The 12,624-nt window shown below is 45.7% G+C and overlaps 1 long non-coding RNA gene across 1 annotated transcript; it reads left to right on the top strand.

Annotated features, from left to right (window-relative positions):
* Positions 1-9,944: 9,944 nt before the first annotated feature.
* On the top strand, positions 9,945-10,565 carry LOC138649365 (uncharacterized). Its single transcript, XR_011315296.1, has 3 exons — positions 9,945-9,987; positions 10,061-10,120; positions 10,260-10,565. It is a non-coding gene; the product is annotated as an uncharacterized lncRNA (long non-coding RNA).
* Positions 10,566-12,624: the final 2,059 nt, after the last annotated feature.

Genomic DNA, 12,624 nt, shown 5'->3' with positions numbered 1-12,624 from the left:
TGCAGCAGATTCATGGGCCAGCAAGTGACCATCAGACATCAAAAGTGTAAGGATACATAAAAAAATGATTTATGCTGTAGAAAAAAATATATAATTGGAAGAACCCAAAAAGGGCTTCTTGCTATATGGTCAGTACCAAAAAGTGACAAGAAGCATGAATAACAAAAAAGTGATAGACGCATGAAAAATATCTCAGATGTTCGCCAGAAAATGCATATGTCCTTGAATAAATAATACCTATAAAGCGTGGAAAGATACCCAGTAAAGAGGCTTTTCAAATAAACAGGGATGGAAGAGAGTAACTTTTTATATTAAATAAACAAGACCTAGTGGTTCAAATGAATATATAATGCCCTGAATAATTGACAGCCTAAGTATGGGATGGTGCATATATAAAAGTTGTTTTGGACAGCATTAGGGGGAAAACATACTGCGTTATTACCTGTGGTCGGTAGCGGCAACCCGACGCATGTTTCACGTGTAGCTTCGTCTGAGGGGAAGTGTAAGGAGTTGGTGGATAGATTCCGTGCTACTGACAAAGTTGAGATAAATATCCCAGTGATGTAAAATGAGAGGGTGGTTTATTTCAATGTGTTTCAAAGTATATGGTTACTTCTTCCTCAGGAAAAACCACATGTATGACAAGTCAGCAAGGCTATCATTTAAATAGGTTAGGCTTCTTTCACACTTCAGTTGTTTGGCGTCAGTCTGCTCCGACATTGTGACAGATCGACGGATCCGTCAAAATTGTTGAGCAAACGGTTCTAACGGATCCGTTTTTTGACGCATCCGTGTATCTGGGAAAAGTATGTACTTTTTGGAGCATGCTCAATTGAAAAAGCGGATTGGGGTGACGGATCCGCCAAATGACGGTCGCGACGGATCCGTCGCCCATAGGCCACCATTCTATGAAATGGTGGACGCGACGGATCTGTTGCAAACCGCCATTTCGGCGCAGACAAAAAACGTTGCAATGTCCGTCAATGTCTAGACGACGTCTGCCAAATTTCGACGGACCCGTCACATGGCGGATGGAACGGACGACCATCCGCCACAATCCATCGCTAATGCAAGTCTATGGGAAAATAGCGGATCCGCCCAAAAAAAAATGGCGGATCCGCTATTTGACGAAAACGGCGGATTCAAACTGACGCCAAAAGACTGAAGTGTGAAAGAGGCCTTAGGGTTTTGAATGTGGGTGCAAAAAAACTGAAACACGTGACATGACATCATGTCAGAGTTCAGTTAGTTATCACATGGTATGACACATGACAATTCCAAACATTAGATTTCCGTACTGTATATCACATTGATGTTTTCTAAAACCTGACTAATAAAAAAATCTATTCTCATAGTAAGACTTGTAATCCTGAAGGAATGAGATTGATGCAATGGGAACATCATGAGGAAAGAAGAAATTGTTCTCAGGGAATTCCTGTGAAACCAACTCAGGGGACAGCTGAATGTAAAAAAGTGTGTCCTAGATTAGTGAGCTATTTCATCAGGTTGAAGAAATCCCTTTTCATTTGTTGTTGCTGTGTTGTGGTTTTTAGGTAAATTTAAAAGAGTTTTTGCATTTCTTTATTTCCAAGATCGGATTTCTCCATTGTGTCTGCATTTGGAGCTACAAATTCAGTGGTGTTCTTTGGGAAGCATGTATTCTGATTTTTTAGTGCTCTATCATGCTTGCATTTATCTTCTCTCTCATCTCTCTCGAAGACTTTCTTCAGGGCTTATAAGATGACGTGTCATAAACAATGCCGACCTACCCTGACATCAGATGCCTTATAGAGTTTAAGAGTAAATTATCATGAAACAGCGGAGCTAGCTGAGAAGAATTTGACTGCAGGAGCACATTTCACAGAGGATTTGACCATAATCTGCAAACTTGGCTGCAGCTGAATCAACTTGCATCATAAATATTTATATAAGTAGTAAGGTGCTTAAAGGAAACCTGTTAATAGATTCATATTTCCTGAACCACGAACAGCCTGAATCAGAGCCTGGCTATGCGATAGCAGCCATGCTTGCTTTACTCTGAAATGCTGCAGTGTTTCAGACAAAACACAGTGTGAACAGTTGGCTGGGCATTATAGGGGGTTGGCCGGGCACTACAGGGAGAGAACTCACTAGTCCAGTGTAGGGAGGAGAGCCAAGCTAACGGTCCCTCTTGCGTGTCTGGGCCGGAACTGTCAAGGCTCTCACCATTGTTTCAGGGGGAAGAGATTTCTGACAAGAGCAGTTCAGGACACCTTAATGATGGGGACGGGTTCGACATAAATAGTGGTGTGCGCTGGAAAACGGGGCTTTTTTCGGGGAACCAGCGTGAGAACTCAGAGATGGTTGACTCCTCTCGACTTAACCGAGCCTTCTCACCCGGTTATCAGTGCCTTCCTGACTGACGACCCAGGGCCCAGAAAGATCCCAGCACTGTACAGTGACCAGCACGTACTGCAGAGCAAGCAATGAAAAATGAGAAGTGTGCAATACCCTGTTAAACCCACAGGGAAAAGCACGTAAGTCGAGCTTGCCCCACAACTGACCCATGCTGAACACACACAAAAGCATACAGACAGAGCGGATATACAAACAGTAAGTGAAGTATAAAACTCTGTAAAACGTCACAGGATAAGAAACAAATGTAATGCTAGGTGTGGTGCTCTATCGCTCTCCCAGGGAAGTCTAAGCTAAGGTTATGGAGCGCCCCCCAATAGGGCAGTGGGGTACTCGGTATCGGGTCCTTCGGTTCTCAGTGGGGATGTCACGGTGGCTGACCCAGTCCGTGGCCCTAGGGGACGTCCATTAATAAATGGGGGAAAGGTCTTTAAAGGGATAATGTTCGTGACGCCACCTGTGGTATTCGGTCAGGGTGACCGATGCTGCTTAGGGGTCAGCTGGGGTGATGTTATGGCAGCTAGATGGTATACCTTCCCACAGGTGAAGTATGTCCCCAGGGCTTCCCAATAGATGATGATGGGTGATGTGAGGTGCAGTAAAGAACGAGGACATAAGGTTGCAGTCTCTTTACCTTTACTGAAGGCTTCAGTGTCCACAGTCCAGAGCACCAGACCACAGGGTAGACAGAGTCCGGCCAGTCCGAAGGCAAATCCAGAGTCCCCCTTATCCAGGTGGAAATCAGTAGCCTTCCTCTAACGCCTGAGTGTTGTAGTTCCTCCCTGCTGAGCTTCTCGGTGAGGTCCTCACAACTATCGTCTCTTTCACTCTGTCCCCCTGATGGATAGGATAGGATAAACCCATATGACTGATGGCCTGAGGCTTTTTACAGGGACCCTATGACACCCCAGCCCCACAAGTTGCCACCGTGCCTCCTGGGTATAAGGTCGGGCAGCCAACATGGAATTAACTGCCCTGCCAGTCTCTGAAGTAAAGCATAGAGATCCTTACTCCCTCGGTGTTCTGGCTACCGGCTTCTGCACCTCAGAGGGAGGCAGCCTATTGCGGGAAGAACTCCCTCTGGATTCCTCTCTTTTTGCTATGACTACGTTTCTCACTCTCAGCAACGCAATTCCCTTCGTGTACTTTCTTAGGATGCTGCCGCCCGTGGGGCAGGCGCAGCTCCATGAACCATCGTTCTCCACAGACCTCAGTCTGCATCTGGCTCCCTCTCACTCCAGCCAGCTTTTCTCTCAGTCTGCATCTGCTTAACTTTCTGTCCAGACTACCAGTTTTACCTAATTGTGAGGAGTGCCCTAATAGATAGAAACATGGCTCCCCCTGGCGGCCTGGAGTGTGAAGTGTATTGTGTTGTTTGTGATCCCTGGTAAGGTGATCTCCTTTATTGCCTTCAGATGTAACATCACTCCCCCTGGTGGAAAAATGACATTACTGCAACGACCAGGACCCTGGGGCGCTGCAGTTGGACTTCCTCTGTAACTCAGCTTGTGCTAACCGCACACACAACAGAAACATAAAGTCTAAGAACCACACTGCAGTCACAGAATCCAACAATTATAAATACTTTATTTAAATACAAAGGAACATCAATTAAATACTAACAGACAGACACATAAGGGCTAAAAAGATGACACTAGATGCCATCAGTATAAAGACAAGCCCGAAGACAGGCGTAACCCTGGGCAGAGGTAATGGCCTATCACAAAAGTCCTCAAGTAGCAAGATGTGTAGTGCATAAATGGTTAATGGTTAGTACCAACATGTATAGCCTATGACAACCAACTAAATCAATCAGGACTGTCACACCAGCAGCTCAAATATCAACAGCAGTGCATAGCTGCACATTACCTCAATCGATGGCAAGGGCCACAGGAATACCTGTCCACCCCGACACGCGTTTCGGTGCGGTACCTTCCTCAAGGGGCGCGCGCACAAAGAGAGGAATCCAGAGGGAGTTCTTCCCGCAATAGGTGACAGTCCTGATTGATTTAGTTGGTTGTCATAGGCTATACATGTTGGTACTAACCATTAACCATTTATGCACTACACATCTTGCTACTTGAGGACTTTTGTGATAGGCCATTACCTCTGCCCAGGGTTACGCCTGTCTTCGGGTTTGTCTTTATGCTGATGGCATCTAGTGTCATCTTTTTAGCCTTACTGTGTCTGTCTGTCGGTTAGTATTTAATTGATGTTCCTTTGTATTTAAATAAAGTATTTATAATTGTTGGATTCTGTGACTGCAGTGTGGTTCTTAGACTTTATGCTATTCTAATTGCAGTTATCCATATTTTTCCATACACTGGTGGTGGTTGGTCAGTACTGTTTAAAGGGACTCTGTCACCTGAATTTGGAGGAAACAATCTTCAGCCATAGGGGCGGGGTTTTCGGGTGTTTGATTCACCCTTTCCTTACCCGCTGGCTGCATGCTGGCTGCAATATTGGATTGAAGTTCATTCTCTGTCCTCCGTAGTACATGCCCGCCCTTATGGCTGAAGATTGTTTCCTCCAAATTCAGGTGACAGAGTCCCTTTAAGTTCTAGTTACATGCCTACCCTGTTGAGGTTACGTGTGCCCTCCACCACTAATGATGTTCATCAGAATACTTCTTTACACAACAGAAACAGATGATAAGCCAAGTGGTGTTTCCAACCCTACACTACCTGCCTAGACACACAAACACTGGTACAAGAGCAACTCACACACATGTGCAAACAGAATGGTAGCTTATCCACCCACACATACCAAAACACAATTGATACTAGCACCCCTGCATGCACCGCTGGAAGCCTTTTATGCGCTAGGCTCCACCCCAAACACTCACGCCCAGTCAAACACCGCGTCGGCCATGGGCCAATCCGGAGCTGCCACATCACCAGAGCAGTCAGCGTCCAAGCACCAATGAGAAGGCACCACATCACAGACATGCTCAGTAAGATGATTTCTGGACTTAGACTCCAGAGGGTAGGGCTGCCTGTGTATACCACTGCTCACCATAGACTTTAGCTGGAGAGCCAGCAGAAACCACATGGACACTGCAAAGCAGTGCAAGATGCTGGGACTAAAATCTGTGCTAAGCAACAATCTCAGCGGCTGGGCCTGAATGGGAGACCACAGAGGCATGTAAGGCTTGGGATCCATCCCACGCAGTGAAAGAATCTTGGCGCCTAGCTCCAAGTTCCAGCACTTAGTGTGGAACTTGGGTGAGTGCTGTATTTCTTCATACATTTGACAACTCACTATATGCACTTTAAGCTTCTGCATCACCAAGAAGAGAACCTGCGAGGTTAATTAAGAGGACTCAGGTATGTGTCCTCTTAAATGACCTCCCAGGTCCTCCTAAACTAAGGATACCCCCATGTATGAGGCAAGTGGGACCTCAGAGGACAGTATAAAACACCCAAAAAGAATATCATCAAAAAATAGCAAACTCATGTAAAAAAATACATTCCCCACCATCATCCTAAAGGTAGTAACAGGCGCACAAAGGCACCTCTCGAGCGCAATCTCCGTATATAGTGGAGCAGGAAAAAAGCGAAAAAAAAATAAAAAATATATATGCAAAAAAATATATATACAGGGAGCGAGAACCCACGCATGCGACACAGCGAACCTCCATAACATAGGAAGACAGAGAGGGTGCAACTACAAGTCTCCCTATGCCAACCCTCTCTACTCTGATCCCTACCTAACCTTTTGATGTTCAGCTAGCGCCTTCTCTGTCATAGTCTTCAAAGAAGACCACTCCGTGGAAGAGAGAGTAGTTGAGAGCTGCGCCTCTATATTCTGAATATTCTGTTTGGTCTCCACTATAGCCTTCTGAAGGAATTCTATTGTAAGTATAATTATATCTAGAGAGCACTTGTTCAAAATTCTCTTATATTTTTCACAATAATCTGGATTGTCGGAAAAAAGGGTAGGATGTAGATTGCACCTGAGACCCCTGGGTATTTTGTTTTGCCTGTGGTACTCGGCAAGAGTTGTGCAATGAAGGTCGTAGGAGATGAGCCTACATTTTTCTTTCTCAAAATCCCTGGTCCTCAGTTCATGTACTGGGGTCCTGAGGAATTCGCTAGAGCCTGTCACATGGGACAGAATATCTGAGGTTGTGGCCACATCATAGGCAAATGTGTCAGTAGACATGGGAGCGTTAATAATAATATTATGAGGACTGGCCGGTGCTACTGCCAATTAATACAGTATAGAAGGAGGGTTTTGGCGTGCACTCAGCCTGGATGAAGCGAGGTGCCGGTGTAATGGACCAAAGGCCCCTATATAATGAAATTTAGATTCACCGCACTCTCTTAGGATAATGATGAAAAAGGTTGTGCCAATTTATTAAAGTATAATGGGAGCGTAACAGAATATTGCAGTATATGCGATTAACAACGTTTCGGCTCCACCAGAGCCTTTGTCACGTATTCGCTGTGGAAAAAAGAAATATGCAACACAGAAATAAAATAAATAACATAAATAAAATAAATAAAATAACAAAACAATACATAATAATACATTGTAAATGCGATTGGTTGTCCTAAACGTCAAGGATAAGGAGGGAGGTGCCCACCAACACAAACGTATAAGGATGTCCATAGAAAAGCTGACCAGGGAATCAAATGTCTGGGTAAGTTGTGTATCCTATGGGTAGGGATGATACAATCAGTGCCAGCATAGAAGGATACAGACATAATTGGAGAGAGGCAGTGCGCTGCAACATACCACATAAGAGAAACATCATAAAAGGTCAAGTCAATCCCACAATAGCATAAATGATTACCTTATTTCAGGCACAAGATAGTGTACAGATGGGGGAAATTAGGAGAATCCCAGTGGTGAGCTGCAGGGAACAGTGATATAGAATTAGATGGTATAAGGTAAAGACATAGCGCTCCTAGGAACTGATAAAATACCTTGGATACTGCACTCAGTACTCTAAATGAGGCTCCCTTCGGATATTGTGGACCTGATAGAGGCAAACAGTATGTATGTAATATACCTGTAGATGTCTAATATGCGCCTAGAGAAACTGAAACCTGTTGTACGATGTTTACCTGTAATATCCGCATTAAGAGCGGCGCTCCCGCGCTGTGCTCAGTAGCAGCGTGTGTCAGGTCTGTGGCAGGGACGGCGTGTGTTAGTTAAGACACCGCCGAACCGGAAGTGAGTAGCGCAAACCGGAAGTGACGTAACGCTATTGTGTGGAGCCTCAGTGTGCATATGCAGCTGCTGTTGTGGCAACCTTGTAACTAGGTGCCGCTCGTAGCTCAGGTTAGGAGGCTGTATGGTGCAGTTACAAGCAGTATAGGCATGTATAGAGACCCGGAGGTTAAGAAATAGTAATGTAAAGCTCGGTATCTAACACCACTGGGGGAAAAAAAGAAATTAAGGACTGACTATTATATGTAAAAAATGCTACTACATACTAAATACTCCAGGGGAACAAAAGGCAAAACAGAATACAATGGGGTCGGGGGTGGGGTTGGGGGCGGGGGGCGGGTTGAGGTGACTCACCTATACTAGATTTAGTGGATGCTGTGCAGTCATATGTTAACGGGTCTGAAAAGAAAGGAAGGTAAAATAATTAGAGAATATAACAAGGCTCATATTAACCAATCGATCTCCCTATTGAGCCCTTTGGGGGCCAATGTGTCAAGTTTATAAATCCAATGGGTTTCACGTGCTTTGAGAAGTTTAACATGATCGCCCCCTCTTCTGGGGCGAGGGACATGCTCAATCACTTGGAATTTGAGCTGTGCTACAGTATGTCTGGATTTGGAGAAATGCTCTGGTAGTGGTAACCAGTTCTTTTCGCACCTAATGGTAGATTTATGGCTAGCAATTCTGTCCCTGATGTGTTGTGTGGTTTCTCCTATGTATAGGAGGCCACATGGACATTTGATTAGATACACGACAAAATTGGAGTCACATGTATGGAATCCGCGTACTGGATAGGATTTTCCTGTTCTTGGGTGGGTTATGGTGTCAGATTTAATGACATTCGAGCAGGACGCACAATCCACGCTCATTAAAGGATAGCCTGCCACGGTCTCAGCTTAATAGGGTAGCTCGCATTGTCTCTGATCCCATAACACTCAATGATAGATTGGATACCATGACCTCCAAATTTCTAACACGAGGTTACCCTTCTAAACTTCTTACAAAGGAGAAAGCACGTATCCTTTCACCTCCATCACCTCGGCCCCCTAGTACTACACGAGAAAGGGTTCCGTTTGTACATGTGTTCCATCCGTTGGTACCCAAAGTTCAATCTATTATCAGGAGACACTGGCCCCTTCTAACCAAATCATACCCGACCATTTCTCCGTTCAAGGAACCAGCCCTAATGTGCAACAAAAGACCACCCAACATCAAGGACAAACTCGTAAGAGCTGACGTTGGTGGTAAGCGACCCACTGCCACACAGAGATTACTAGGCACCCGACGAAATGGCACCTTTCCTTGTTTAAATTGTGCGTCCTGCTCGAATGTCATTAAATCTGACACCATAACCCACCCAAGAACAGGAAAATCCTATCCAGTACGCAGATTCCATACATGTGACTCCAATTTTGTCGTGTGTCTAATCAAATGTCCATGTGGCCTCCTATACATAGGAGAAACCACACAACACATCAGGGACAGAATTGCTAGCCATAAATCTACCATTAGGTGCGAAAAGAACTGGTTACCACTACCAGAGCATTTCTCCAAATCCAGACATACTGTAGCACAGCTCAAATTCCAAGTGATTGAGCATGTCCCTCGCCCCAGAAGAGGGGGCGATCATGTTAAACTTCTCAAAGCACGTGAAACCCATTGGATTTATAAACTTGACACATTGGCCCCCAAAGGGCTCAATAGGGAGATCGATTGGTTAATATGAGCCTTGTTATATTCTCTAATTATTTTACCTTCCTTTCTTTTCAGACCCGTTAACATATGACTGCACAGCATCCACTAAATCTAGTATAGGTGAGTCACCTCAGCCCGCCCCCCGCCCCCAACCCCACCCCGACCCCATTGTATTCTGTTTTGCCTTTTGTTCCCCTGGAGTATTTAGTATGTAGTAGCATTTTTTACATATAATAGTCAGTCCTTAATTTCTTTTTTTCCCCCAGTGGTGTTAGATACCGAGCTTTACATTACTATTTCTTAACCTCCGGGTCTCTATACATGCCTATACTGCTTGTAACTGCACCATACAGCCTCCTAACCTGAGCTACGAGCGACACCTAGTTACAAGGTTGCCACAACAGCAGCTGCATATGCACACTGAGGCTCCACACAATAGCGTTACGTCACTTCCGGTTTGCGCTACTCACTTCCGGTTCGGCGGTGTCTTAACTAACACACGCCGTCCCTGCCACTGACCTGACACACGCTGCTACTGAGCACAGCGCGGGAGCGCCGCTCTTAATGCGGATATTACAGGTAAACATCGTACAACAGGTTTCAGTTTCTCTAGGCGCATATTAGACATCTACAGGTATATTACATACATACTGTTTGCCTCTATCAGGTCCACAATATCCGAAGGGAGCCTCATTTAGAGTACTGAGTGCAGTATCCAAGGTATTTTATCAGTTCCTAGGAGCGCTATGTCTTTACCTTATACCATCTAATTCTATATCACTGTTCCCTGCAGCTCACCACTGGGATTCTCCTAATTTCCCCCATCTGTACACTATCTTGTGCCTGAAATAAGGTAATCATTTATGCTATTGTGGGATTGACTTGACCTTTTATGATGTTTCTCTTATGTGGTATGTTGCAGCGCACTGCCTCTCTCCAATTATGTCTGTATCCTTCTATGCTGGCACTGATTGTATCATCCCTACCCACAGGATACACAACTTACCCAGACATTTGATTCCCTGGTCAGCTTTTCTATGGACGTCCTTATACGTTTGTGTTGGTGGGCACCTCCCTCCTTATCCTTGACGTTTAGGACAACCAATCGCATTTACAATGTATTATTATGTATTGTTTTGTTATTTTATTTATTTTATTTATGTTATTTATTTTATTTCTGTGTTGCATATTTCTTTTTTCCACAGCGAATACGTGACAAAGGCTCTGGTGGAGCCGAAACGTTGTTAATCGCATATACTGCAATATTCTGTTACGCTCCCATTATACTTTAATAAATTGGCACAACCTTTTTCATCATTATCCTAAGAGAGTGCGGTGAATCTAAATTTCATGTCTCACACAGGCAGGCAATCTGTGTGCCCCAGGCAGACACTGGAAACACCCAGCTGGTCATCTTTTATTCCTGCAATCATTAACCCATTAGCACCCTGAAGATACTGAGTGGCCTAATTCACATAGGACAAACACCTGGGCGAGATATATCTGCCTCCAACTACCACACCAGCATGAGTCTTACATATCCCCCCCCCTTGCTCAGACCACTCCGGTCGAGCAAGAACACTTTTGAAACAGTGCACTCGGGATAGGGCATCGGCGTTCCCCATCTGCACCCCAGGTCGGTGCTCCACCATAAAAGAGTAAGCCTGCAGGGCAAGGAACCACCGGGTTACCCGACTATTACGGTCCTTGTGGAGGTGCATCCACTTGAGAGGGGCATGGTCTGTGACCAGCCTAAACTTCCTACCAGCCAGGTAATACTTGAGGGAGTCGAGAGCCCATTTAATGGCTAGGCACTCTTTTTCAACCACCGCATACCTCTGCTCATGTACATTCAGTTTCCGACTGAGATAGAGGACCGGGTGTTCGACTCCGTCCCTCACCTGGGAAAGTACAGCTCCAACACCAGTATCAGAGGCATCAGTTTGTACCACAAACTCGCTGCTGAAATCAGGAGTCACTAGTACGGGCTGAGAGCACAAAGCCCGTTTCAGGCTGTGGAAGGCCTCTTCAGCAGCTGAGGTCCATTTTACCATGACGGAACCCTTCCCCTTGGTAAGATCCGTCAAGGGAGTAGACATGGCTGCAAAATTGGGTATGAACCGGCGATAATAGCCGGCAATCCCCAGGAAAGCCTGCACTTGTTTCTTGTTCACTGGTTGTGGCCAGCCCTGAATTGCCTGTATTTTGTCGATCTGGGGTTTAACCACTCCTCGGCCAATCACGTAGCCCAAGTATCGGGCTTCTTCAAGCCCGATGTGGCATTTCTTGGGGTTTGCCGTTAAACCTGCATCTCGCAGGTCATCAATCACCGCTTGTACCTTCTGGAGATGAGTTTCCCAGTCCATGCTGTAAATTACGATGTCATCCAGGTAGGCAGAAGCGTACTGTCTGTGAGGCCTCAAGACTCGATCCATCAATCTCTGGAACATTGCGGGAGCTCCGTGAAGTCCAAACGGCATATAGACATACTGGAACAGACCTTCCGGTGTAGCAAATGCCGTCTTCTCTCTGGCCGCCTCGGCCAGAGGAATCTGCCAGTACCCCTTTGTTAAATCCAGGGTCGTAATGTATCGGGCTTTACCAAGCCGGTCGATCAACTCATCGACCCGGGGCATAGGGTACGCATCAAATTCAGAAACTGCATTCAGTTTCCTAAAGTCATTACAAAACCGGATGGAGCCATCCGGTTTAGGTATCAACACAATTGGACTGGACCAGGCGCTGTGTGACTCCTCAATGACTCCTAAGTCCAACATTGCCATCACTTCCCGGGAGACGGCTTCACGGCGGGCTTCCAGAATCCGGTAGGGCTTCACATGAACAGTGACGCCAGGCTCTGTGACAATCTCATGTTTCACCAACTTAGTCCGGCCAGGTTTTTCGGAGAAAAACTGTCGGTTCTGTAACAAAAATTGCTTAACCTCAGATTTTTGTCGTTCTGAGAGAGTCTCAGCAACCTGCACCTCTGGTACAGTAGGTGAACAAACCGGACGGCGCAGATCCGCCGTTAGGGCAGAGCGGTCTTTCCAGGATTTTATCAGATTCACATGATAAATCTGTTCCGGTTTTCTCTTACCCGGCTGGTACACTTTATAGTTCACTTCACCAACTCTTTCTCGGACCTCAAATGGGCCCTGCCATTTCGCCAGGAATTTACTATCCACCGTAGGGATTAGGACCAACACCCTATCGCCGGGTGCAAATGTACGGACCTTAGCGCCTCTATCATAACTTTGCCTCTGGGCTCCCTGGGCCTGTAACATATGGTCCCTAACAATGGGCATGACAGCGGCAATACGATCCTGCATTTGTGTTACATGGTCGATCACCGTTTTA

The sequence above is a fragment of the Ranitomeya imitator genome, chromosome 9 (assembly GCF_032444005.1).
Source record: "Ranitomeya imitator isolate aRanImi1 chromosome 9, aRanImi1.pri, whole genome shotgun sequence".
Taxonomy (NCBI): Eukaryota; Metazoa; Chordata; class Amphibia; order Anura; family Dendrobatidae; genus Ranitomeya; species Ranitomeya imitator.
Note: the sequence above shows the minus strand (reverse complement) of the source record. Positions and strands in the feature narration are given on the sequence as shown.